A 25,127-nucleotide genomic window follows, 5' to 3' on the forward strand; every position below is an offset into this window, starting at 1 on the left:
GGCTCACTGGTGACTACGAGTGGTGATGCCCTTCAAATCTGTATTCGCCCACCATAGCCTCCAAAGGGGTCCCAATAGTTTATGCTGCAGCACCTTGCAGGGTATTGCTGTTCGTGGGGCCCATAGCCACTCACCCACTGATAACAGTCTCTTCAGGTTGTTCTCAATCCCTACCCACTGTTCTTCTGCATCTCCTCTCAGATGCGGCACTAGTGCCCGGAACTGCACCGCCCTGTAATAGTTATACATATCACAGAGTCCCCACCCCCATGGACTGTATCAGGGTCGTATACACTACTCTTGGTTTCTGCCCCTGCCCTAGGAACCAATGAATTTGATGTTTAAACTCTATAAAATGCTCCAATTGGAGGCATCTGGTACAGATAGAGTAACTTCGGTAGCAGTGCCATTGTAACCGCATTAAGGTGTCCAAACCATGATGGGGTCATGTCGGACTATCTGTCCAGGTCCCCAAAGAGGGTGTTCAGGAACAACGGGTAAATTGGCCTGGTAGACCTTTGGTGTCCCTAGTCAAGTTTATTCCTAAGTACCTAATCTCCTCTTCGTCAATGGGGATTCCCAAACTCCAGAGGTTTACCTCTATAACCCCCTCCCTCTCTACTATATGAAAGAGTACCAATTTGTCCATGTTAACTTTCAGGCCTGCAACCCATCCATATTCCAGCAGCACCTGTAGAACAGCAGGAATCAAAATCATTGGGTTTGCCAGGTAGAGGGGCATGTCATCTGCATACATGTCTAGTTTATATTCTGCCTCTCCTATCTTAAAGTGCTTGGTAGTACTGCACAAAGCACTCCGCAATCCTTTCTGGCGTTGTCTACAGCTGCCCCCTTCTGTCCCTGACCCCATCGAACCGTCTTTTTCTCCCTCAGTCTCGCTGCCAGCAGGTAGTCGGCCATGTCTCCCTTCTCATAAAACTTCTGTTTGAGAAAAAGTAACTTCTTGATTGTGTCCCTGACTCCTTCCGCTGTCAGCTCCACGGTCTTCTGCCGCAATATTGGCTTCCTCATATCACCCCTTGCTATGCATACTCTCTCTCAATTCCAAAATCTCCCTACGGAGCCTCTCTGCCACCAATCTACATTACCTTTTTCTTAGTGCCCCTTCACTAATCAGAAAGCCCCTCCAGGTTGCTTTCTTCGCCTCTTACTGTGATAGTGTCCACATCTCTGCTGTCATTGAATTGAAAATATTCCTCCACTGTGGTACAAAATTGCAGAATGAAGTGAGTGCCGCCAGAGAGAGTCCAATACATCTCCATTGAGAGTCCCCTTTGTTCATCCCAACAATGTCCAACACCATTTCCACCATATCATGGTCTGACCACCCGACTCAGTGAATCTCGCAGGTGCGTACCGTGGAGGCATGCTCCTGACCCAAAAGGAGATAATCCAGGCGCATATAGGCCTTGAATAGAAGGTATACCTCCTCTGGCCAGGATGCGTTTCTCTCCAGACGTCGAGTCCCCTATTTTCAAGGGCTCTCCCAAATGTATCTTCATTGACCATCCTGTCCGGTCCATGTGCCCTTCCCGTCTGTTGTCTGTCCCACTGTGCGTCAGGCCACAGAATTAAAGTCTCCCCCCTGATACTATCAGTCCACCTCGTACGGTAAGTATCTCATCCAGTGCCTCTGTGTAAAAGGCCTTCTGACCCTGGTTGGGAACATAGACTGAGGCAAACTTCAACCGGGTCCCTTCAAACTGGCATTGAACAAGGCGTCTACCCCCCATTAGTGCGGAGACCTGCATCATATGGAGTTGTTTATGTAAGGCTGTGCCTACTCCTCCCTTCTTACTGGTGTTGGAGGCCCAGTGAACATGCCCAATTGCGCTTCCCCGGAGGGACCTCTCGTCCCCCTCCTTCAGCCATGTTTCCTGCAAAAACAGGACATCCAGCTCCGCACTTCGAAATGACCTCACCACCAGGGTCCATTTTGTCGGCAAGTTGAGGGCCTTAGGAACATTGAGCAATGCAATTGAGAAATACGTACTCGCCTATTACTAAGTTTCAAAATTGCAAGATTGACTAGGCGTTGTTGCTGGCATGTCTGTTGCATGCTCTAGCCGTGATGGCTATTTTATACCATGAAGAGCAATAGCCTAAGTAGCCAGGCACTGGGCATATTAGACAACACAAGTCTGGAAAAAATGTCCAGAGAGCAAAACTGAGTTGCTTAAAAAAATGTATCAAATGTTTATTTATCATGATACAAAAAATTTACAAAATAGTAAATTAATGACGCAATACTTTAGAGAACATTATATTACATGACACGACAACATGGGTAAACATAACACATGGCTAAAATGAGTCCATCATTAAAACCAATCATAGTGCAGCATTCAAACCATTCATCATTCATAGTGACATTCATCCAAACAATAGCTAAAAATTACACAATTGTTTAACAATCGGGAGTGAGGTACACAATCCCTGCATCCCGTCTGATTATTTTAATATTTAGAAGTTGAATAACATACAATAGAAATAATTAAAACAATCTATCACAAGGGTGGATCTGAGAAGAAAGATGTTGTATAGATCACATACCTGGGGAAGAAACTCAACTGGTTTCGACGTAGAATGTATATTGCACAACGTCTTCATCAGAAGATATAGGGCGAAAAAACTGCAAGAGAAGAGCATTACTGCATAAATATGTGGCAGTGCCCCATCTCAAAGACCAAACCCAACAATTAAAAATGTATTGTGTAACCACCATGTGCCGCCTGTTACAGACCAGTAAAGTAAAAGTGAAATAATTTGGTGTTGGGGAAGTCGGACAGAGTCAAAGACACGTCCCCAATAGCAGAGGTATATTTAGAAAACCCAGACGCAGAGAAACCTTCCCCGTGGAGTGTGCAAAAGAGCAAAAATTAGAGACGCCATGAGAGGGCCAAAAAAGGGAAAGCCACAAGCACCAGGAGAAATAGTATGGCTAAAAAGGACACTGAATAGAGCCCAAGGAAAGCAAGCTAATTAGTAGTAAGCCAAACTGACCTCGTATGATAAGCCAATCGCATACACGATGAAAGGGAAGGGTCTGTACGCTGAAGTCTGACCCCGCAAGAGACTGCAGCTATTCAAGAACTGAAAGACAGTTTTTTACAAATGAGACCAAAGGGAGTACTGCATTAAACAAGGGGGGGCCTAATGTGAAAGAACAAATTGTTACCTGCAAATGAAGGAGAGCTGTTCTCAGTAGCACCCTACGGTAGTCAATATGATGGGGTTGCCTCCTAGGTGGTAGATGCAGCAAATGAGGTCGTGTCAGCAGAGAAATGCCAGGTAAGCTGTTGAGCAAGTAGTAATATTAACTCAAACCATGTCTGCAGAATTGAGGCAGAAAACCTAGTACTGTAGCCATGAACAATTGAAGCATAAGAGATGCGAGAGCACTCCTGCAGCAAAAGGCGAGTGCCCATGTTGTGGACTTAAAAAACAAGCAAACATGTATCTGTATGCTGACTTAATGAAGCAGTGTGGCACAAAAGTGCCATCACCGCCAAACATACCACGGAGACTGTAAGCCTCAGAGCGGAGCTCCATGAGGCATGTGAACTAATAAGATACTGTATCGAGTCTGGCGGCAATAGTGAAGCCCTCAAAATGCTGGCATATACGACCTGCCGGGCTGCGCATTATGTAAACAATTAAATGCCCTGGGGCTGTCCCACGACTCCACGAACTTACTTGGTAGTCGATACGTGGGCAAAAAGGGCAGCTGTAATGAATTTAAACAGCCGGCTCGCGAAGCAAAGCATAGTCACCGCGCTGCATTGTGGATGGAAAGCCGATCCACTGAATGGGTCTCTACCCGTGACAGGAGTCACGTGAAAGAGACGCATCGCATGGCCGTACTTAACCACGGGGATATTAGACCTTGGTTTGTGTGGGGGCAAGGAAGAAAGCTATGAATATGCAAGCATTGTCCTGTCACATAGAGTGTTTTATAACTATTCAGAATTAGTTACCGCTATGTTCTGCCTTAATATTCAACGAAATGTCATGTCTTTGTTGAGACCTGTGATGTGATCATATTTTATAGATCCACCACAGTTCCTTGTGTGCCAGAGGGCTACTTAAATTAGCTCCTAATGGTGCCACATCCACCACCCACCAGATAAAATCATCGGGTGTGTGCCGATGTTCATTGAAATGGGCCTAATGCGGGAATCTGTGCTTGGTTATTTTATGGACTGGTCTATTGGTTTGTTCAATGTACCGTTTGCCACAAGGGCATTCCACGCAGTAAATTGCATTTGATGTTTTGCAATTGGCAAAGTGTTTCAATTGCCACATCTTGCACTAAATTTCAAATGATTTTCATTTTTTGCTAAACCTACATACTTTACATGCGCTACAAGGGTAGCAGCCCACAACGTCTCCGATTCCAGACCATTCTTTTCATGGGTACTCTTTGGAATTGGGAATGAGTAAGGAACACTTAAAAAAAAAAAAAAAAAAAAAAAAAAAAAAAAAAATTATACATTTTTTTAGATCACCTGAGTGCCATACGTGGGAGTGGTTCCTTAGGTAGAACTAGGCGAAGTAGTGGCCAGAATGTCTTGATCCACCCACAAAATTTAGCAGTGTCTGGGCAAAATGTAATGATTCCCGTCATTTTTTCTTTTTCCGTGCTGTGTTGCTCTTTGGGTTGCAGTAGTACCTCACGCTGTGTGAACCGGTCCCTTTTGCGTGATCTAGAAATTGTTTTGGTAGGATATTGTTTTGCTAAGATAGCCCCTGGCTTTAAGTCTATGATCCAGGTAACCTGCATAGAGGCAAGTCTTCCAAGTTGGTACAATTGCACCTAAGGCAAAGGTATTGGTCATATGGCAAATTGTCTTTGGGTAGTTGCGGGTGGAAGCTGCTATAGTGTAGCAGTGTATTACGGTTGGCTGCCATTTTATATAGGCTGCACACCAATTTGCCTTGTTGATGTAGAATGGTGAAGCCTCAGAGTCCCGAGTCATGGTGTACTCTATGTTGGTGTTCCGTTTGTTGATCTGTGTATGAAAGTCTAATAACTTCCTGTGGCCCCTCCATATGAAAATCATAGTCTATGAATCGATGCCATTTTCTGATGTTACGTTTCAATGGGTTGGTGTTATAAATAAAATGCTCCTCAAACCAGGCCATATATCGCCAGGGTGGACACAAAAGCGGCACCCATCACCATTGCACACTTAAAGTGTTGTCAAACACTAAGTAGTTCACGGTGAGGGCCATTCATAGTAGGTCTAGAATTTCTATTGGCCACGGCCAATGCATAGAAGTGGGAAAACCAGAAAGGGAGAGAAGCTTTCCCTGGGGGAACCGTGGGCGTGGGGAACGCTCAAGCTGTCGGCGAACAGAAGGGGCTGCAGAACCAGGGTTTACCGGGTCTATGGTGGTGCTCCCACTTGTTCGAATGTGGAAGGACCATCTGGCCAGAGGGAGAAGCAGCAGCCTATGCAGGTGAAGCCAAGTTACAGTGGAGACGTGCTTACTGTCAGGGACCAAACTTTGCCACAGCACGCCAAAGAAGGCGAACAGTGCAGAAGCCCGAAATTGAGGTCGGGAAAGACCCTAAAGGCACAGGGGTAGCTGGGACCGTTGGTAGGGGCAGAAGGGGAGCAGTGGGATACCCTGACCCAGCCAATCAAAGAGAGAAGGGAAACCCTTGGAAACAAAGCTAATTTCCTGAACACCCAAGAAAGAAACCAAGAAAGACTGGTCTGGGACCCACACTCAATAGCGAAGATCAGCATCAGTAATCTTCATAGTCGCAGTACTTAGCAGGATAGTGAACCAGGTCTGCCAGAAAGGAGTAGAGAAACAGGGTTCAGGGACCCCCACAGAAAGGCGGGGCATCTCCCTCGTATCTGTACTTGGTGGGAGAGCGAGCCAAGGGAGCAGAACATAAAAATTAGAGAACCAGGCCACGTGTCGAGGACCCAGACCAGGAAGTAAGACGTCGTCCTAGTGGTCCCACTTGGCAGGAGAATGAACCAAGTAGGCTGAATCAAACCGCAAGAGAAACCAGGGTCTGCACACAGCAGGAGTCCTCTTCTTCGTCGTAATGCTTGATAAAGGGAAGATACCAAGTAAACCCCCATCAAAGAAGAGAAGTGAAGAACTGTGTGTCTGAAGTTAAAGTGAGAAAAGCCAGGGGAAGGGAGGCATTCCCTCTGGTGTTGTGAACTGCAAATCAAGTCTGAGGGAGTGCAGCGGAAGGGGGACATTTCCCCTGGCTTTGTGTCAAGATACCTGGAGAAGGGAGACATTCTCCCGGAACCCAATAGTGAAGAAATAACTATGGGAAATAACGGATGCTGATGTTTTGAGGTGGAACTTTATCTTTTAAGTTTGAACTGAAAACTCTACTGCTTTTCAAAGTTATAAACGGGAACTTAGTTTTGTGCTTGAAAAAGGACCTGCACCCTGGCGAAGGATATCATTCCCTCAGGTTTCAAAACCCTTTTGGAACTTTGCTTTGCTGTCCAGAAGAGAGCCATTCTTCTCGACCAAGAACATGTTACTTTATTAGTTTACCTGTAAGTGTAAGGGATATAGAGGTAGGATTTATGGACATTTCGGTTGCTTGGAAATTCTGACAGGACCATTAGTAGTTCAAATCCCTCGTAGAGTTAGCGAGAGGTAGGTTTTCGCTTTATTTTGGTGTAATAAAAGTTTATGCCAAAAACCATGCCACCTGTGTGTCAGTCTCCTCCTTCTGCACCCTTACACCTTGCATAAAGTTTAACTGCGCCATCGAGCACCGATATTGGTAAGTCATTTTCATGGGACCCATGAGAAGACACTTTTTGTATAAAGGCAACATTTCTGATATGGCCAAAGATACCGGGACAACAGATGAAACAGAAATTGCTTTAATTAGAAGAAAGAGAAAGGGAACTTAAATATCCAGTTCAGCCTTGAATATATCACTGGGAATTCTGTCAGGTCCTGAGGCCTTAGGACTTTTTTGGGTACTAATCATGGCACGTACCTCCTCCATTGAACGTTTTAACAATTGGGTAGAATCTTAAGCATCCAGCAGCAATCCGGTACTATTCAAATGCAAGTACGACCTTGTTTCTATATACAGTGTATTAAAATGCTCAACCCATGACTCTATACATTTTTTATACTACATTATGTAGTATTCCTAATTTCCATGGTCCCTGTCGTGATCAGCTTCCAACATTTGGAGCAATTTATTTTCCTATACTGCCTCTGTAAGGGAACTCTGTTTACCATCCACAAATGCCATTTTCTTGCTTGCCGTAAGGTTTGTATAGGCAAATCTTAATAAGGGAAACTTGCTCCTGTTTACATCATGTTCATTGTTTAAGCACTTTAATAAATTTTGCTTTTCCCTAAAACACTATTTCTCAAACCTTCTTGCATGTTTAATAGTCTTTTTCACCATGCCACTGGGCTTGTTGACCACAGGATAAATGCCACTATAAATTCACATATTTTAGAAATGCCTAAATACCTAAAGATTGTTCTGAATTATTTTTTTCAAGGAAGGGCAATATACTGCTGTATATTACAAGTGCAACTGTATTGATGCCTAGGTGGTCCCACCCTTGATGGAATTCCTTGAGTGACCTGGGATACTCACTACTGTATTTCTTCCACTATCAATGTCTCTTAAAGGGGACTACCCTTCATATAACAATTCCATAGTAAGGGCATAGTGATCACACTCAGATAATTGTAAAACTCGGAATAGATCAATTAATCAATACTCACGTGCATTGCGTAATATATAGTGAGTGTGTCTTTGACCTGATACATAGGTAAGGCCTTTGGACTGTTTTCTAAGACCCTCTCATTACATGCTCTTAGTTATAAGTTATACAAAATATGAACAACTTTGGGAGTATAGTTAAATTTTCTTCGGCGGCTTTGATATTAAGACAGGTATATCCCATGCTGCATACTCCCCCCCCATAAGGCTTATAAGGGACTCGAGGGGCTCAAATTGGAGCGTAAAATGCCCTGGTAAGGGGAAATGCACCACTCTGTAAGAACTATTCCTACTATTGATGCACCAATTAGCTAATCATATGATTCTTAAGCCTTTGTCGTTGTTTGTCAATTATACATCTTTTAAAGTAGTATGTTGTGGCCCACACCATGTCCACCCACAATTCCTGCATGTTGTAAGACCCCTTGTCATGGACTTAAATCTTCAGTGTTAATGGTTTCTATGTCTGATAATTTTGCTGCAACCTTTTTCAAAGATTCAATATCAAGACACATTGAATTGTCACTTTTGTGACGGATCCCTCACTGAAACCCTGCCTAAGGTCTCCTCACAGGTGGCCAGGGAAAGGCAAACGCTTCCTAATTCTAATCCTGGCGGTTTTGTACTGCGGGAAGATCACCTGGGAGGAGATGGGGCCCAGGGCTATCCAATGGGATGAGACATAGTATTTGTCCTTTTGAAAGGAAGTACCTTTCTGGGTTGCCAAAACAGGTAATGGCATACTGCCATTATAATGTCCCTGATCCACATATAAGATCTGTGACCCGGGGTACAAGTTCTGTTAAATCTGAGCAAACCTTAAGAACAGAAGAATCATTCAAAATATCTCCTTTTTACTCCCAGAAGTATAATGTAAAAGGATCTAGAAAGTGTCTTAAATCCAATGTCTTCCGCTGTCACTAGCAGTTCTAACAGGCAACTCTTTACTGAGTTTAAAGGAAATAAATCTACTTTTAAAATTGACTACAAGGTCCAGAAACCCAGAAGCACTGGGACGAGGAAGAGGGTTGAAGAGGCATACAGTTTCAGTAGTCTGGTAATTGAGCTTAACAGCCCAAGCCTGAAGAAACCTGGGAGGCATAAAAGGCCCCCTCAGGTAGTTGGAAGGAGAGGAGAGAGTCGGAACTGTGACTTAAATGCAAGCTGCAACAGTGGTATCAGAAGGAAGAAGGCACAAAGCTTTTGTATAGGAGCAGATGTACACATCCACAGGAGATCCTACCCCCTACCTTCCCTGTATTGGAGACATGAGACCGTGCCCTGTCTAAGACCAGCTATTGCACCAATACCGCAGTGAGTATTTGGAAGACGATATTCATTAAGACAACCATATCGAATGTACCCTCAAGTTGATGAGTCTGCAGGAGGAAATCCCTGAAGGAATATGAGAAAGAACTAAGAAAATTGACTGATGACATCATAAGAAAGTGTGCACAAAGCCCTGAAATACTGAATGAAGGCAATGTATATATCCTATAGGAGAAATGACGAAGTAAAGTCAAGTGAACCTTAAAAGTGTAAAAGAAGAAGATTACACGTTAGAAAGTGCTGCAGAAATCAGAGGTACAATTAGAGTACCTTCGCTGAAACGCAAGATAGATCAAGTCATAATATGGGCTAGCTATAAGTAGTGAATGGAAGGCAGGCGGAGCCGCCATTGTACAGAAACTAGACATTGGTTTCATGAAATAAGTTAGCCAAAGATTCATTACGAGAAAATGAAAGGCTGCATCGCAGTAGAATAGCAGGTCGTTGGAGCTGCGTTAGGAGGCTGTCTGGCCTGAAGTCGAGAACAGACAAGTCGAGGTCAGCTATCTACGCTGTAGAGGAACACGTGTGCGGAGGATGAATCTTCTCACGATAAGGTGCAAGGAAGAACACAGAAGATGCCAAGTCTTAATTATTAAAACATTTAACCCTTTAAGTGCCAAGGATGAGGTAACTCGTCCTTGGGATTACCTCCCCAGTGCCAAGGACGAGATGGCTCGTCCTTGGCACTTAAGGGGTTAATGAAGGAGAAAATGTTAGAAGGCTTTGCATGGTGAATACTGAAATCACCAAAAAAGGCCTTGGCACTGGGGGGGGGAACCCATGGCAGTTGAATCTTGGTCTCTTGTCATGTGAGTCGAGGCTGAAAAAAGGGCTTGAACTTGGCGTTCCAGATACGATAGCGAGTGCCCTCTCTCCCGTTGCTCTCCTAGGACAAGAATACTCTGCAAGGCCAAGTACAGAGAGAATTTCATGGCAGAAGCCATGAAAGATGTTGGGCTAATTGGGTGGTAGGGCAGCTTCATGTCCTATCTACTTGCACCTGGGTCTTGGCTTATGTGCTGCTAATTGAAAAGAATATTCCAGACATTGCAAAAGCATGCCAAACCAATTGTATTAGTCCATATAACGAAGGACCTTATAGCTTTAGAAAACAATGAAACACTGTGTAACAGATTTTTCTTAAATTACGCATATGAAGAGGTAGTCCTAAATTGGCCACCTGCTAACTGACAGCCTATAACAAACCTAGCCCCATATATGATTGTATATCTAGATGTGTCCCTTAACCAATCCCAACCTTTGATACATTTTTCAGTATTGCCACGTAGCATGATGTCATTCTGATGCACAAAAAATTCTCTTTTGGATGCTTTTCAATAACAAGTACTTATAGACTTCCAGAAACTCAACTTTCAGAAACGATCACGTTCGAATTTTACACACCATGAACAGGTGCTATCCCAGCTTTGAATAACCCGGACACCATTATTAAACCAGCAGATAAGAGGGGCGCCTTGTTTCTATTACGCACAGACAAGTATAAACTGGAGATAGTCAACTTGCGGACCAAGGCACCTGCTTGGAAATCTTTAACAATCTAACAGAACAAGTACGGACATTATTAAATCTGTCCTAGATGAAGCTCAGGCTAATGAATACATCACACATCGGACTAAGGCATTTCTGACTAATTTATATCCATCCATGCTGGTGATTTACACCCTCCCTAAAGTCCACAAGAGCTTGTTCAATCCTCCAGGATAACCTATTATTGCAGCGAATAATAGCATACTGTAACCACTAGCTTAATATATAGTCCAAGCCATCAAACCACTCACACACGTTCAAGACTTACATTAGAGATACTAACGACTTTCTGAACAAATTACACACGAGACCCTTTGAGGAACACGTAGACATTCTGTTTACGATGGATGTTTCTAGCCTCTATATGAACATCACACATCATGCTGGGTTTACCACAAATGAAGTCTGCAAAGCAGACCAATCATTCATTCTCAAATTGCTTAAGATTGTTCTTAGCAATAATTTCTTTGTTTGAGGACAGGTACTTCATAAAGACCTCAGGCGCGTCCATGGCTGCAGCTATGGCCTCCAGTTACGCCAGCACATATACTTAGAGGAAACTCACATCATCAACAACGAGAGATGCAAGAAACACCTGAAATGCCTTTATAGATATATCGATGACCTCTTCGGCATCTGGAATGGCTCACAGGAAGCACTATTGGAATTCTTCACATTCATGGATTCACTGGCATGAAGAATCAAGTTAACTAGTAAATCTAGTTTAAAATCCATTGAGTATTTAGATGTACTTGTATACACCAGATCAGGTAAACTACAAAGTACAATATATACAGAACCTACTGGCAGGAACAGTTTACTGTATGCCACAAGCTTCCATCCAAAACGAACTACTGAAAGCATTCCTCTTAGTCATTTCCTAAGGTATAGGCGTATCATCTCTGATGATCAATACTATTCCAACAAAGCTAATCTGCTCACAGAAAAATGTCTTAAACGACGATACAATCAAGATTCAATAAAAGAATGTGCACAGAGTGAAAAACATTTCAAGAACAGAAGCTCGGGGTCCCAAAAACCAGACAGCCAAAAATGATTTGGTATATGTAATATGGTACTCCCAGAAAAGTCAGAAGGTAAAGAAATCCATACGAGATCACCTTATTAAGGCAGACCTCAAATCAAAAAGGACGAAATTCGTAACTTTAAAGGAACCATACCATGTAAAAATTGTAAAAACGTTTATAACGTGATAAAAGGTAACATCACACACCTTACAAGGGGTACAGCATTACCCTCAACCACACCTCCAGTTGTGACACCAAAAATGTAATCTATGGTATAAAATGTCCCTGTGGCCTTTATTATCTTGGCATGACCACAAGAAAAGCTAAAACGCGCTGGTCGCACCACAAATCCAACATTAGACCACTATCAGAAAAATCACCAGTGGCACAGCATTTCAGTAGATTGAGACATATCATTGCTCAAACACAATTTATTATCCTTGAACATGTATGCCCACCACGTAGGGGTGGAATGTAATGAGATTGTTGTTACAAAGAGAGATCTATTGGATTGATCAGCTAGATTCAATGTCCCCAAGGGGAATGAATGTTGACTGGGATTTAACCCATCTAACCTATCTATGATCATTATGTTAAGAAGTCAATCCCCCTTAATTTGGGAGCCCAATGTTGCTCGATGACTGGCTCACATCCATGTTATGTTCAGCATGTTTTTACATATGACATTCAAAGGGTTCTTTGATGTAACACTGTGGATATGTCCTTTTTGTATCATGTCATGTGAATGAATATAAACATGTGATGTTCCACACATTTCTGTCATCTATACATGTTGTTTCGTGTATCATGAACATCGATATTATGTAAAACAATAACCTATGATCACACGTCTTTTTATGTCACCCAAGAGGCTAAGTGCCAATACTGCAGATATGGTCTCATAATCAAGCATGCTAATGAATAGAAGTCTGTGAGGTTCCCCAAATCAAGTTATATTTATATTCTTTTAATCATCTGGAGGTTAGTCTTGGTCTAATAACACCTCTTCCACATCCCTTTAATACAAATTCTGTCTGCCTTATATCCATCTAAACACGGCGCTCAGCATTTCAACACTCATCGCCTATGACTTTAAAAGAGTCACACACGCATGCGCGAACATTGCCATGCCGACAATTAACACTGAACACGGAAAGACGGGCTTAGTTGCTCCGATTCACGCGGTGGATCCTATACACCACGCAACCTAGTAAATCTTTGTTTTTCATATACCAGCTTGCTGCATGAAGAAAAACCGTATTCCACACACCAAGCCTATATCACCTGAATATGCAGCTCTTCACGGGATGTGAGTCGCTGTCGTTACCTCTACACTCGCTGTTCTGTTTTGCAGCATGGTCATCCAGCTGTCCCATCTTTAAAACATGAATCCTCCTTTTTTTAAGGGTGCACAGAGTATTGCCCTGTACGAAGTACAATCCATTTATTCCGGCCTCCTGATCTTCAAGGTGAGTGCAAGTTACCTATACCTCACCCAGCTCTACATTAGCTCTTTATAAAGCAGTGGTCTAGACGTGGGACCCAGTGATATACCTTAGCGACTGAGTCCATGCTAGAACACACTATATAATGTCAATTTACTTATAAATAGGTCCTCCACTGTTATTGCATTCTTTCAGCACTAACAAGTCTTTTTGGAAGTCAGTCTATCAGTCCAAACCTGATGCCGAAAATTGATTGTTTCTTGATGGTCACCTCTCCATGAAATTGCAGATGAATCATTCTTCTTCACAGGTTATGGGAGTACCTTACACAAGTACCTTTACTTACAGAACCTTATTATTGTTTACTTGTAGTTAGGAATAACAGCTATACCTTGCCTGTTGAAGGGATATTTTGGCCCGAAACACATTGTGCAAAGTATAAGAAGACATTTGTGGACACACCAACTTGTCCTGCATTAAGAATCTTCTTAACAGAGATATCTGTTTGTTTGAGTTATTTAACTTTGAATCGGATCCTACAATGGACTATACTTTAACACATTTATCAAGCACTTTCATGAAATAATGACGCACATGTAGTGCAAATATTGTTAATTTTGTTTTTATTCACCAATACAATTGAGTTGGAATTCCTATAAGTGTATGTATTCATGCAGCAGTCACTCATAATTAAAAACTGCACTTTGAGGGGGGGCGCTGTTGCGCACAACGGAGATGGCCGCCTGAGGGGAGAGCTCCGGCCCGTAACATAACCTACTATAAATTAATCCTGTTCAGGGCCGCCTGCATGCCAGTAAACACCTGTATTCGGCGGTGGAGAGCCTGCAGCATCACTCCACCAATTTTCATGTAGAAACGCCGGCTCAATCCTGAGAAATAGGACTGCAAACTTGCACCGTGAACGCGGCGGAGGCGTATCCGGCCCACGGCTCCAGGAGAAATCACGCCAGGGGTGCTGGCTCGTGCGCAGGCCGGAAGGCGGAGGGGCCGAGCTCCGTGCCTTTCTGAGTTGCCGGTGGATATATCCTGTTGGCCCTCGATCCTTCTCCTGGGTATACACCGCACGCCTGGCCTGGACGGAACATTGCTCTTTTCGACGGGATTGTCATCCCGTCCCCTGTGCCGCTACTGCCCCGCGGATTGATCCTTGACTGACCGCTGGGTCGGGCCTTGTCGACGGCGGAGGGCCGGTTGCGTTCACTCGCTGGGGCCTGGCGATAACATAAGTTGGGTGCCCTGGTGCCTTTCTCTTATATACTCGTAAGTGGTGTACGCCACACTCCTAAATGCCAACGATCGCCAACCACTACCTATCACTGGGCACCAGAGCGTGGGCAGACGCAACACAACCCAACAGAGTTGACACATGGGCCACAGCGAGAAAAAAAGTATGTGCTCCAAGAAAACTGGTCCGATGGACTCCTTTGCCAGCTCCCAGCCGCATGGGCCTGCCGAGACACCCGCTGAGCCCCCGGGCAGCCAGCTGGAGTCTCCAATGGATGTGAGAGTGGACAAACTACTAACAATGGTCCAAAGCGGATTCCTGGCGGTGAACAGCAAACTGGACGACATAGTGGCCACGATCAGCTCTTTGAAGGCTAGGGTTGATAAGGAAAGTGCTCGCACTACGGAGGCGGAGAACAGGATTGGAGTTAATGAGGACTCAATAGCACAACATAGCCGTGATATTGCCCAGTTGAAGGGGGACCTGCAGAAAACCCTGAACAAGTGCGAGGACTTGGAATCTTGCTCCATGAGAAACAATATCCGCCTGGTCGGAGTAGCCGAATCCTTTGGTAAGGGCTCCATGTGGAAAACCTCCTGAAATCCCTCCTGGGCCCTGATGCTTTCTCCGAACATTTCCTCGTGGAGCGGGCCCATCGCACCCTGCCCCCCCCCCTAAGCCTGGAGCGCCTCCCCGCACGATCATTGCCCGACTTCTGAATTACAGAGATAGAGACACAATCCTGAGGCTTTCCAGAGAAAAAGGATCCCTGTATTACGAAGAAAACAGGATACACATATATCCGGACTTTTCGACCCATGTGCAGACACTGAGAAGACCCTACGAACCGGTCAAGAGACAGCTGAGACTACGCCAGATCCCATATGCGCTTGTCTTCCCGGCTAAAATGCACATCCAACACGGAGGCCGCGCACACTTTTTAGACAATCCTGCGGAGGCCATGTTGTATGTCGAGGCCTCAATCCCCCTTCCCCCGGGGAACCAGGAAGCTAACTGTAACCTGCCGCCCCGGCGGGTGCCGGAACAGGTGGACCGTGCTGGCTGAAGGGACTTGCTCTACACTGCCTTACCATAAGTTTGATAACCCGTCGACGGCGAGGTGGCCCTGTCCACCATATATTGTTGTAGGGCTGTGAGCCCCCCCACATGGTGGTCGGTCACGTGAGTTCAGCTCACCCCCCCAGGAGACTTCCCAAGTTATGGTTGATGGGATACATCATCGGGTTGGGGTTGATGATGCGGGTGGGGGTTGGAAGGGAAAGCGGGTAAGAGTTTGTCCTGGTGCTCTGCCAGGCATGGTTGGGGATGTTCTAAAGTTAAAACCAGGGGACTGTCCTTCAGCAAGACTCTTCCAAAACTTGAGACAGTGGCGCCATGCTTGGCAAATGCCCCCTTTGATAGGCAGCTATGGCGCAGGCTAAGGGTGGGTTGAACATTCGACTACCTTCTTGGAACATTCGGGGTCTCAACAACCCAGGCAAGGCAAGGCAAATTGCTGCATACATTACACGCCATGATCCCCATATCCTTCTGGTACAGGAGACGCATGCGATGGGGAGTGTCAACAATAAATTCCTTCCACGGTGGGGCCCTCATAGGTACTTCACAGAATATTCATCACAATCCAGGGGAGTCCTGACGCTTATACACTCCAAGCTGTGCTTCAGGTATCTTGCTAGTAAGATAGACCCTCTGGGTAGATACGTGTTAGTATGAGGGGAGGTTGCGGGACGGCAAATCCTGTTGATTAATACATATGGTCCTAATATTGATGACCCGCTATTTTATCGCGCAATCCTTGACATGATCTCCACATCGATAGAGGCGCAAATAATATGGGGCGGGGATTTCAATATGATCCTCGATCACTCCTTGGACCGCTCATCTATGTGGCCCAGGTCCCCGACCAAAGCGGCTCTTGCCGTTAAACAGATGATGGAACAGACCAACATAATTGACGCATGGCGCATGTTATACCCACTTGAGAAGAAATTCACTTTCTACTCATCTGTTCATGACTCCCACTCCCGTATAGATTATTGGCTTATTAGTTTGTCCCTCTCAGCTGAGATCAATGACTGTGCAATACACCCCCGCACGCTCTCAGACCACTTGCCGATAACACTGGTCATCAGCCTGGGTGACTCCCCACCTCCGGCTAAAAGGTGGAGGATGCCCTCTGCAATCCTTAGGGACCCCAATATATGTGAGGCATTACATACTGAAATCGAGGAGTTTTTGGAGTGGAACAAGGGTTCTGTGAGCACCTATGCTATCCTGTGGGAGGCATTCAAGGTTTGGGTCCGGGGTACTATACTGGGTAAATCTACAGGTATGCTGAGAGCGGTGAGGAGGGAACTGGGTGTGGCTGAAGTCGCAATAGATACACTACAGACGGAATACAGTGCCACATTGAACAAGGAAACCCTGTCTAAGATGCACGCTTCCCTCAAGGAATTTAATGAACTAGCCAATAGGGAAGTTTTGTACATGGCTGCCCGGCTAAGGCCCGAAGGCACGGGGAGAGCAATAGGGTGGGGAGATTTTTGGCCAACATGCTTAAAACAGATCGGCACCTTAATCCAATCGCTAGTATCCAGAACCCGGCTGGGGTCATGGTCAATAAAGAATGCGATATCAACACCACTTTTGCTGATTTTTACTCCGCTTTATACTCTGATCACGATGTTAAAACCAGGGAAGACACGTTTGGATATCTAGACTCCCTTGATCTCCCAACACTCACTGAAACGACGCTAAACATTTTAGATCAACCCGTGACTATTGAAGAACTAAACGAGGCCATTAAATCTTTGTCCGTTGGCCGCGCCCCTGGCTCATATGGCCTGACTGCCGAACTGTACAAAGAATTTCAAGGCGTATTTGCCCCACTGTTACTGAAAGTATGGGAGGAGGCCATGAATTGTGGTGTCCTTCCAGACTCGATGCGTGAGGCAGTTATTACGGTCCTTCTGAAGCCACGTAGACCAGCACAGGATATGGCCTCCTACAGGCCCCTCTCCCTGATCAATACCGATGCGAAAATCTTCGCTAAAGTACTGGCCACCAGGCTCCTTCCGTACATGCCAATCCTGGTCCACCCTGATCAAGCTGGCTTCATACCAACTAGATCCACGGCTTTAAACCTTCGACGACTGTTCAATGTGCTGGCGCAAATAGACCCGGAGGCAAAGGCAGCCGTAGTGGCCCCCGATGCTGAAAAGGCCTTTGATTCCGTCTCCTGGACAAACCTCTTCCTTGTACTCGAGAGGTTTGGACTTGGACCATATTTTATTAAATGCGTTTGGCTGCTATATACTCAACCATCCGCCAAGGTCCTAACCAATAACTCCCTGTCCCCTTCTTTCCATCTGCACAGGGGGACCAGGCAGGGCTGCCCATTCTCGCCCATTCTGTTTGCCCTCACTATTGAACCAATGGCGGAATATATTCGTCAACACCACTCGCATAGAGGACTCATTTGACTGGCCCTCCCCAGATCATATCTCTGTATGCGGACGATACGCTGTTGTATTTCCGGGACCAACATGAGAATGTGCAAAACATTATGGCTGACATACACAAGTTCTCAGAATACTCGGGATATAAAATCAATGTCCACAAATCTGAAATCTTTCCTTTGACCCCTAATACGGGTGACCTATCTTGCATCACAGGGTTTAAGCCTGCCCCCACGCTGGTGAGTGGCTAGAGATAGACAGCTGCTGCACTCACACAATCACGGCAAACTACTTCTCACCCTTTCGACCAAGCTCCACCTATGGGCTAATCTTCCTCTGTCCCTATACGGCCGAGTGGCCCTACTTAAAATGGTAGTATTACCCAAACTCCTGTATCTCTTCAATAACATCCCGATCTGGCCCGGTAAACCCTTTTTTGTCAAACTTGGGTCACTGGCATCTTCCTTTATTTGGAACGGTAAAACTGCTAGGTTGGGGTGTGATAAAATGGTGGAGCAATACTCACAGGGCGGTATTGCAGCCCCTGATTTTGAATTGTATTGCATAGCAACAAAGGCACAATTCGTAAAGCATTGGTTTGATCCCGAGGACACAGCCCCACACATTCTTCTCGAAAAGCACGCAGTCCGCCCTGATGATATACGTTCGGTCCTTTTGAACCCCACCTATAGTAACTGCCTTTTCGACCCGGTATACGTCACTACACGGGCGTGGTCCAAGGTCTATAAAAGGATGGACCTGGAGGTCCCCTATTACCCAGATATACCCCTGTGGAACTTCTCCAGTGTTTCCCCAACCTTCGACAGGGCCCTTCAGCGAACCTGGGACCCGAATAAACTCTTCAGGTTACGAGATATGTTCCCTGATGGCACGTTTTGTGAACTTGCAGATTTCACGGGGGCGGTGGGAGGGGGTCAGCTCAAGCATCTTCAATACTATCGTATGAGAACCGCTTTTGCTGCCAAATGGCCTTCCTTCCCGGTAGAACCCCAGGCACATGAGTGTATCAGAGCCATTGTGACGACGGACGGTCATGGTAAGGGAATCTTGTCGCTATACACCCTGGTGCAATCTCACTCCCCCTCACGAAACACTATCTGAGAAACCTGGGAGCGGGATGTGGGTACTCAGATCGACGTGAGATGGGCCCGATATTGTCAACTCACCAAATCGGTCTCCATGAACTCTGGACTCCGACTGATCCAATTTAAAATACTGAACCAGCTACATTACTTCCCGGCCAGACTGGCTAAGTTTGTGGAGGGTTGCACAGGGACATGTTTGAAATGTGGCTGAGCTCCTTGAGGAGATAATGGCGATCCCAGCCGCCCTGTCCCCCCCCTAAAATACCTGTTTGGTGACATTGGGAAGGTGAAGGAGACCACGAGAAGACTATTTAACATCTCATGTATTATTGCCAAATGCTGCATCCTTAAATGTTGGAAATCCACTGCAGGGCCTACCCGATCCAATTTCCTGAAAGACTTGTGTATGGTGAACGATGACGAGGAACTCTTTGTTTTATCAGTCCCGACACCCTGTCGTCCTAAAGAGATATGGTCGCTACTACGTTTTGTATTTATGTGATTTGATGTCCGATGCTGATGTAACTACCCAGTCGCCTTAGGTGACGATACCTGTCTTATTGCCACAGATGTATGCCATTGTCGATATTATACATATTCTATACTGTACTGTTTATGAGAACTTTAAACACACTTTTTGCAACCTTTACAGGACTTGATTCCCGGCGAATTACTGCTCGTTTGCTTATTTTCAATGTTGGGATTTATCAGCTGTGGTATTGCATCTTAACCTAGGTTGCCATAGGTAGGATTAGATCATTTCTCAAAATAAATACATCTCCACTTGCGATTTCCCATTGTACTTTTATATTATGGTAAGCGCCAAATAAATTGTTAATAAGAGGTTGAGAGTGGAAAACAAGAAGTTAAATTTGGAATAAAAACACTCCACTTTTGAAAAAGCAATCTGGTGTGAAGGAAATTTATTTGGCGCTTACCATAATATAAAAGTACAATGGGAAATCGCAAGTGGAGATCTGTTTGAGAACTGTCTTGCTGTGAGTTGTTCCCCTCAATAAACAAAGTTTAAAAAAAAAAAATGCACTTTGATATAAAACTTTATTGTGCTTTAATTCATTAGGCATTATTGCCGTAAAGTGTGCCCAGGTCTTATCACTCAAATCTAGAGGGACTTCCCTTCCTTGTTCACATACCATTGACCTTGTAGCCAAGGTACGTCCGGGAGCACCTAAACAATATTGAATTTCTTCAAGAGAACTGCTCCTACAACTTAGTGAAACAACATAATTTTGGTATGCACTTCTACATACATTTTGTTCTCAGGTTTTTGACTGTTGCCACATAGCATGTCACTCTGATGCACAAAGAAAGTATATCATTGTATTTCATGTGGAAATTGCTGAGAATGAGCATCCGTCCATTGATGTTCGTGGTAAACTCCCTGTTTTAGATAATTGCTAATAAAACAGCAACTTGCAATCTTCTTGAGTTTGTCCAGTTATTTGGACTCCCAATTATTCTTGTGTAATCCAATCCAGTAACAGATGCACGTTTCCAAGGGCCATTAGCTCATGTGGTAGCGGTGCGGATGGTTTCGATCTAAACTAGTTTGACTTCAGAGTTTCGGATAATCGGGATCCTCCGCCATTAGCTGTAAGATTGAGTTTCCTGTGAAGAGCGGCCGATAGAAATAAACTTGCAAGAGAAACCGAGAAGGTGGGCAGGTCCCTCTTTGAAGAAATCCCTGCTCGGTTTCCACGGGTGCTGCACGGACGGAAGGCAAAGTGGTCGGATTGGAGGAGTCTATACCAAAGGCCTCAAGTCCATTAAATGGATGCAAGTAGACTAAGGGAAATGGCACTGTAAAGGGGCAAGATTGTGATATTTTATGAAAATAAGTTGGGTAGCGCAAATTTTGTGTGGATAAAGGAAACCTTAGGTAATCCTATTTCAAGGAACATAGAAGAAGACTTCTCAAGTTCCATTCGGAATATTGAGAGAGGATACCCACGGTCAGGACCTTGGAAGGTGACTTCTTAAACTCTGTAGGGGATAATATAATTGGAGGCATAGGAAGAATACCTCTCACTATAAATGTTATAGGGGAAAACAGAAGGTGATCACAGGGGTTTTTAATGTGTACTGTTATTATTTTGATTATTATTTGATGTATGAAGTTCTGAAAAGTGATAAATTGTGAAATTTGGAATTGATGTTTGAGTTAAGTGTAGTAAACGATTGGTGCCAGTCAGAGGACAGATTGGTTGTTGAGACAAAAGAGGACTGAGCGGCGATTGATGGTGCTTGCTCATATTTATTGTTTTTGAGATTAAAAGTGGTGAGCAATAAGCTATGAGATAAGTAGAGATTTATTGTCATTATGGGAGGCACTCCTCTTATGCGCCTTTGTAAAACATCACCACGACATGCGCCCATGCTCTACCAGTACAGTTCAGAATGGGTAAAGGGCACAGCTGATAAAATGTTCATGCCATGGCCACAAGGGGAATCATTGTCAAAGGCAGTATTGCAACACAGGACCACATAGTGCACACTGCGTACATAGGAAATAAACTAGAGAAAAGACTGGCAGTTTTAGCACTCTGGAAAATGTATCAAGAGGAGGAGGACCCGACACCGGAGGAGTGGATGCTTAATAAAGGGGAAGGCATCAAGCACTCGGCTCCTCTTACTCTGCCTGAAACTAAGAATCCAGATGCAGAGGAGACAGGATTTTATCCTTTAAAAGAATTAAAAGCAGCACCAGGGTATAGTAACCCGGAATATGCACCCCTGCTTATATGCTTATAGTAGTGATGACAGTCCAGAAGAGTAAAAATAAGGAAGACGTGTGTAGGTTCATACAAGATATAGAGGAACGAGGCGAGAGATAGAATATATCAACAGATATATAAACAAGAAAATTAAGAGATGGAAAGGAGAAAAGAATAGGGCCAATGAGGTAACGCTTGTACAGAAATGGATGGGAGGACAGATATTACTCAAGTCGGATGGGGAAAAGCATTGAGGAGGTTAGGCAAAAGGAAGACCAAGACAAGCGCGAAAAGAAGGATAAGGAACGAGAGAAGCGGTTTAGAGAGGATGAGCAAGGAAGGAAAAGCAGGGAACGACGGTAAAAGATATATACAGACGAACAAGAGAAAGATGAAGGACGGAAGAAAGAAAAGGAAGAAAGGGATAGGAGAGAAAGAAAGAGAGCAGGAAGAGGCACAATGGGTGAAGGAAAAACAAAAAGAAAAAATAAGGGAAGCACAAACGCAAGAAGCACAGAGGGCAAGAAGTGATGCGAGACATCCAAGGTAAGTGGAGGAAGGAATTAAACAGAATTGAAGGCAGCAAGATCTTGACGCCAGTCTCATTCTTAAAGAGGGAATAAGACTGAGTAACGAAATACAGGGGCAATGGTAAACGATCAGAGAACATTTCCCAATGAGAGAAGTGGCTCAAGAAATAACTAAGGTAGCACAAGAAGAGGAAAGCTATAATGCAGAAGGTATTGGAGAGAGGATCGGTAAGTTATATCGGCAAATAAGGCAGAACAGCGAGTATGAGACTCATGGGAGCGGCAGATAATCCCGAAACTAAAAACACGGGATGAGGAGGAAAACATGTTAATTGCTGAACGCAGAGCATCATCTTTGAGTAGATTGGATTTCGATAGGGAAGAGGAGAATGATGGTCACACCAGTTGGGGTGTAGCAATGTCAGACGGAAGAAAGGGAGTCAGGTCGTGAGATAGAAGGGGAGGGTGCATGCGCCCCCTTGAAAAGTCAAAATCTGGATAAAGAGGTAAGTTGGCCATATCTGGGATACCCTAAGGAAAGAACACCAGATCCTATAGCATATCACAAACTTTCCAAAAGACGATACTATGGTGTGAGAGGAGAATCCCCAACGATGTGAGTAGGTTAAGGTCATTACCAGCACAAAGACGAACAAGGGTGATTACCCTTGCATTGAATAACCAAATAATGGGGTCCAGTGATGGAGTTCACACAATTCCCATTGTTAGATAAGGAGGGTGCAAGACCGCAATATATTCCATGGCCTCAGATGGATAAGGATAACTTACAATGTAAGTTACCTAGTTTGACTTCGGTAGCTGGAAAATGGATATCCAACTTAGTGAAAAGGACAGGGGTAAATATGTTGGCCGTAGGGGACATAAGATCTACTGGCAGCTATTCTTGGAGAGACAGCTGACAACATTTGGAAACAAGAGGGATATTCAAGTGTGACAGCATAAAACACAGCGCTTGATGGAGTGCCATTTAATAATTGTAGGGCAGATGGTTGGAGGGCCCCCCGGGTACAGTATCCTGATACCTCAGATATGGGTGCAATTATGACACCTAAAATGAAAGAAGATGAAGACCCTATTGCTTATATTCAGGAAATTCAAGAGATGGCAGCTTGAGATGCGTGAGCCTTGGTGGAAAAAATATTGGCATTGTTCGATCATATTTTGTGTCCGGGATTGCCAGATATAGAGACAAATGAAAAAACAAGTAGGAATGGAAGCAAAGCCATGTGGTGAAATGCAGTTCACTATTGTGCATCATTTGCCGATTGTTACAAGAGAAGAATAGAAAGAAAGATGAGAACAGGAAGGTTGAGAAACCCAAGTTCGTTCAGAAGAAATTGTCAAAATTTGCTATAGAAGGTACCAGTGAAGAGAGGAACGCAAGTACCGTGTGCATAGCAGGTGAATAATGTACACCCAGTGGATCAAATTGGGTATGGATTTTGGCCATCAGGTAGTGGTAGTGGTAGAGGTGGAGGATTTAGAGGAAGAGGAGGTGGATTGCAGAACACCCAAGGTAGATTTCAAAATGCCAAGGGTGGAAGTCAGAACACTCAGGGAGGATATAATGGTGGGTCTGCCAGAGGGTCACCCCCATTGTGCTAGAATTGTGGGATCGTAGGGCATATTGCGCGTGTATGTAGAAACAGCGGAAACATGCAACAAAATTGACAGAATTCAAGGGGGGCGGATAGGTTATCCACCGCCATACAGCACACAAACACGAGGGCTGTGCCCAGGATCACACATCCTATCAGACACAGGCACCACAAGCACAGCAGTCACAACAGCAGGGGCCCGTGCAAATGCACCCATCACAAGGGCAGTCTCAACAAGCACTTATGCAGACACAACGGAATGCGAACACAGGGCAAACACAAGCACCTAGAATAGGGGGTGTCACTCTGGTAGGAGGAAACACTTTTACGGGGACAGGGATGCATTTGTACCCTCAATAGGACAGCTCAGAGGGTGACTTGATGTGTTCAGTACTATCAGTAACACTGGACTCCCAAAGAGGACCCAAGGGTCGATGTGACGATGGGAGGCAAATCTTTTTCTTTTCTTGTAGCCACTGTGGCGACTCGCTCTTGTATAAGGGAGGGAAAATACCCATGCCTGGTTTAAATTAATGGTTTGTCTATTCTACCTCCCTCGTAGCTGATCTAGTGTTTTCCTGTTTTATATGCAACATGTCTTTGTTTTTTTGTTGGCGCCCTGATGCCTGCGGGCTACAGCGCGGTATACATTTATAGATAAATTGCTATGAATGCTCAAGGGTTCTCTGGAGCTACGAATTTAGTTCCTTTTACTGATGAGTTACCTGTTTCTATAGGGGAATGTGACATGTCTGTCCCCTTGTTATATTCGCAACAATTGGCAGCCAGCCGTTCCATGAAGGTGTCCTATACTCATGCGTGGCGTTTTGTATTCACTACTATTTTGGGATGCAGAGACTACCATCTGTTCTCCTTCGATGCTGGCCTAATTTATAACACTGCTACCGTCTAGCAGTGATTCATAGACGGTGTGGATTTCTGAGGCTAAGTTGCACTGCTTTTTCCGTTTTCCAACACATACAGCTCTGGACTTTGCCAAGACTTAATGGGGTGCCCTCCAGGTCATGTTTTAGTCTTGAATCTCTCTGTGTGATTGGCCACACTACATTGCTATGGTTGCTACAGCAGCGCGGTTTGCATCAGAATGGTAATATCCACCTCCTGAGGAAGACTTTGCGTTAACTACCACTACACGTCGAAACCGGTCGAGCGAAAAACTCCACAGGGATGCAATCTTTTGCATTTGTTTCTTTGATCCACCCTGACAATAGATTGACTGTGAATTATCTCTATTGTCTGTTAACATCATAACAATGCGTGTCATTAG

General features: G+C 44.6%; 1 protein-coding gene and 1 long non-coding RNA gene across 11 annotated transcripts in view; one reads left to right on the forward strand and one right to left on the reverse strand.

Moving 5' to 3' along the window:
* Positions 1-4,471, reverse strand: part of LOC138580640 (uncharacterized) — a 253,264-nt gene extending 248,793 nt beyond the window's left edge. Inside the window, exons 1-4 of the long non-coding RNA XR_011304311.1 lie at positions 3,718-4,471; positions 3,200-3,317; positions 3,025-3,114; positions 2,575-2,653 (exon numbers count right to left, since the gene is read on the reverse strand). This is a non-coding gene — a long non-coding RNA (uncharacterized lncRNA). The remainder of the gene's footprint in view (positions 1-2,574; positions 2,654-3,024; positions 3,115-3,199; positions 3,318-3,717) is intronic.
* PKIG (cAMP-dependent protein kinase inhibitor gamma) overlaps positions 1-25,127 on the forward strand; it is a 1,186,538-nt gene that overhangs the window by 720,537 nt on the left and 440,874 nt on the right. The window lies entirely within an intron of this gene.

Source organism: Ambystoma mexicanum, chromosome 3p (genome assembly GCF_040938575.1).
Source record: "Ambystoma mexicanum isolate Mex_15411 chromosome 3p, UKY_AmexF1_1, whole genome shotgun sequence".
Lineage (NCBI taxonomy): Eukaryota > Metazoa > Chordata > Amphibia > Caudata > Ambystomatidae > Ambystoma > Ambystoma mexicanum.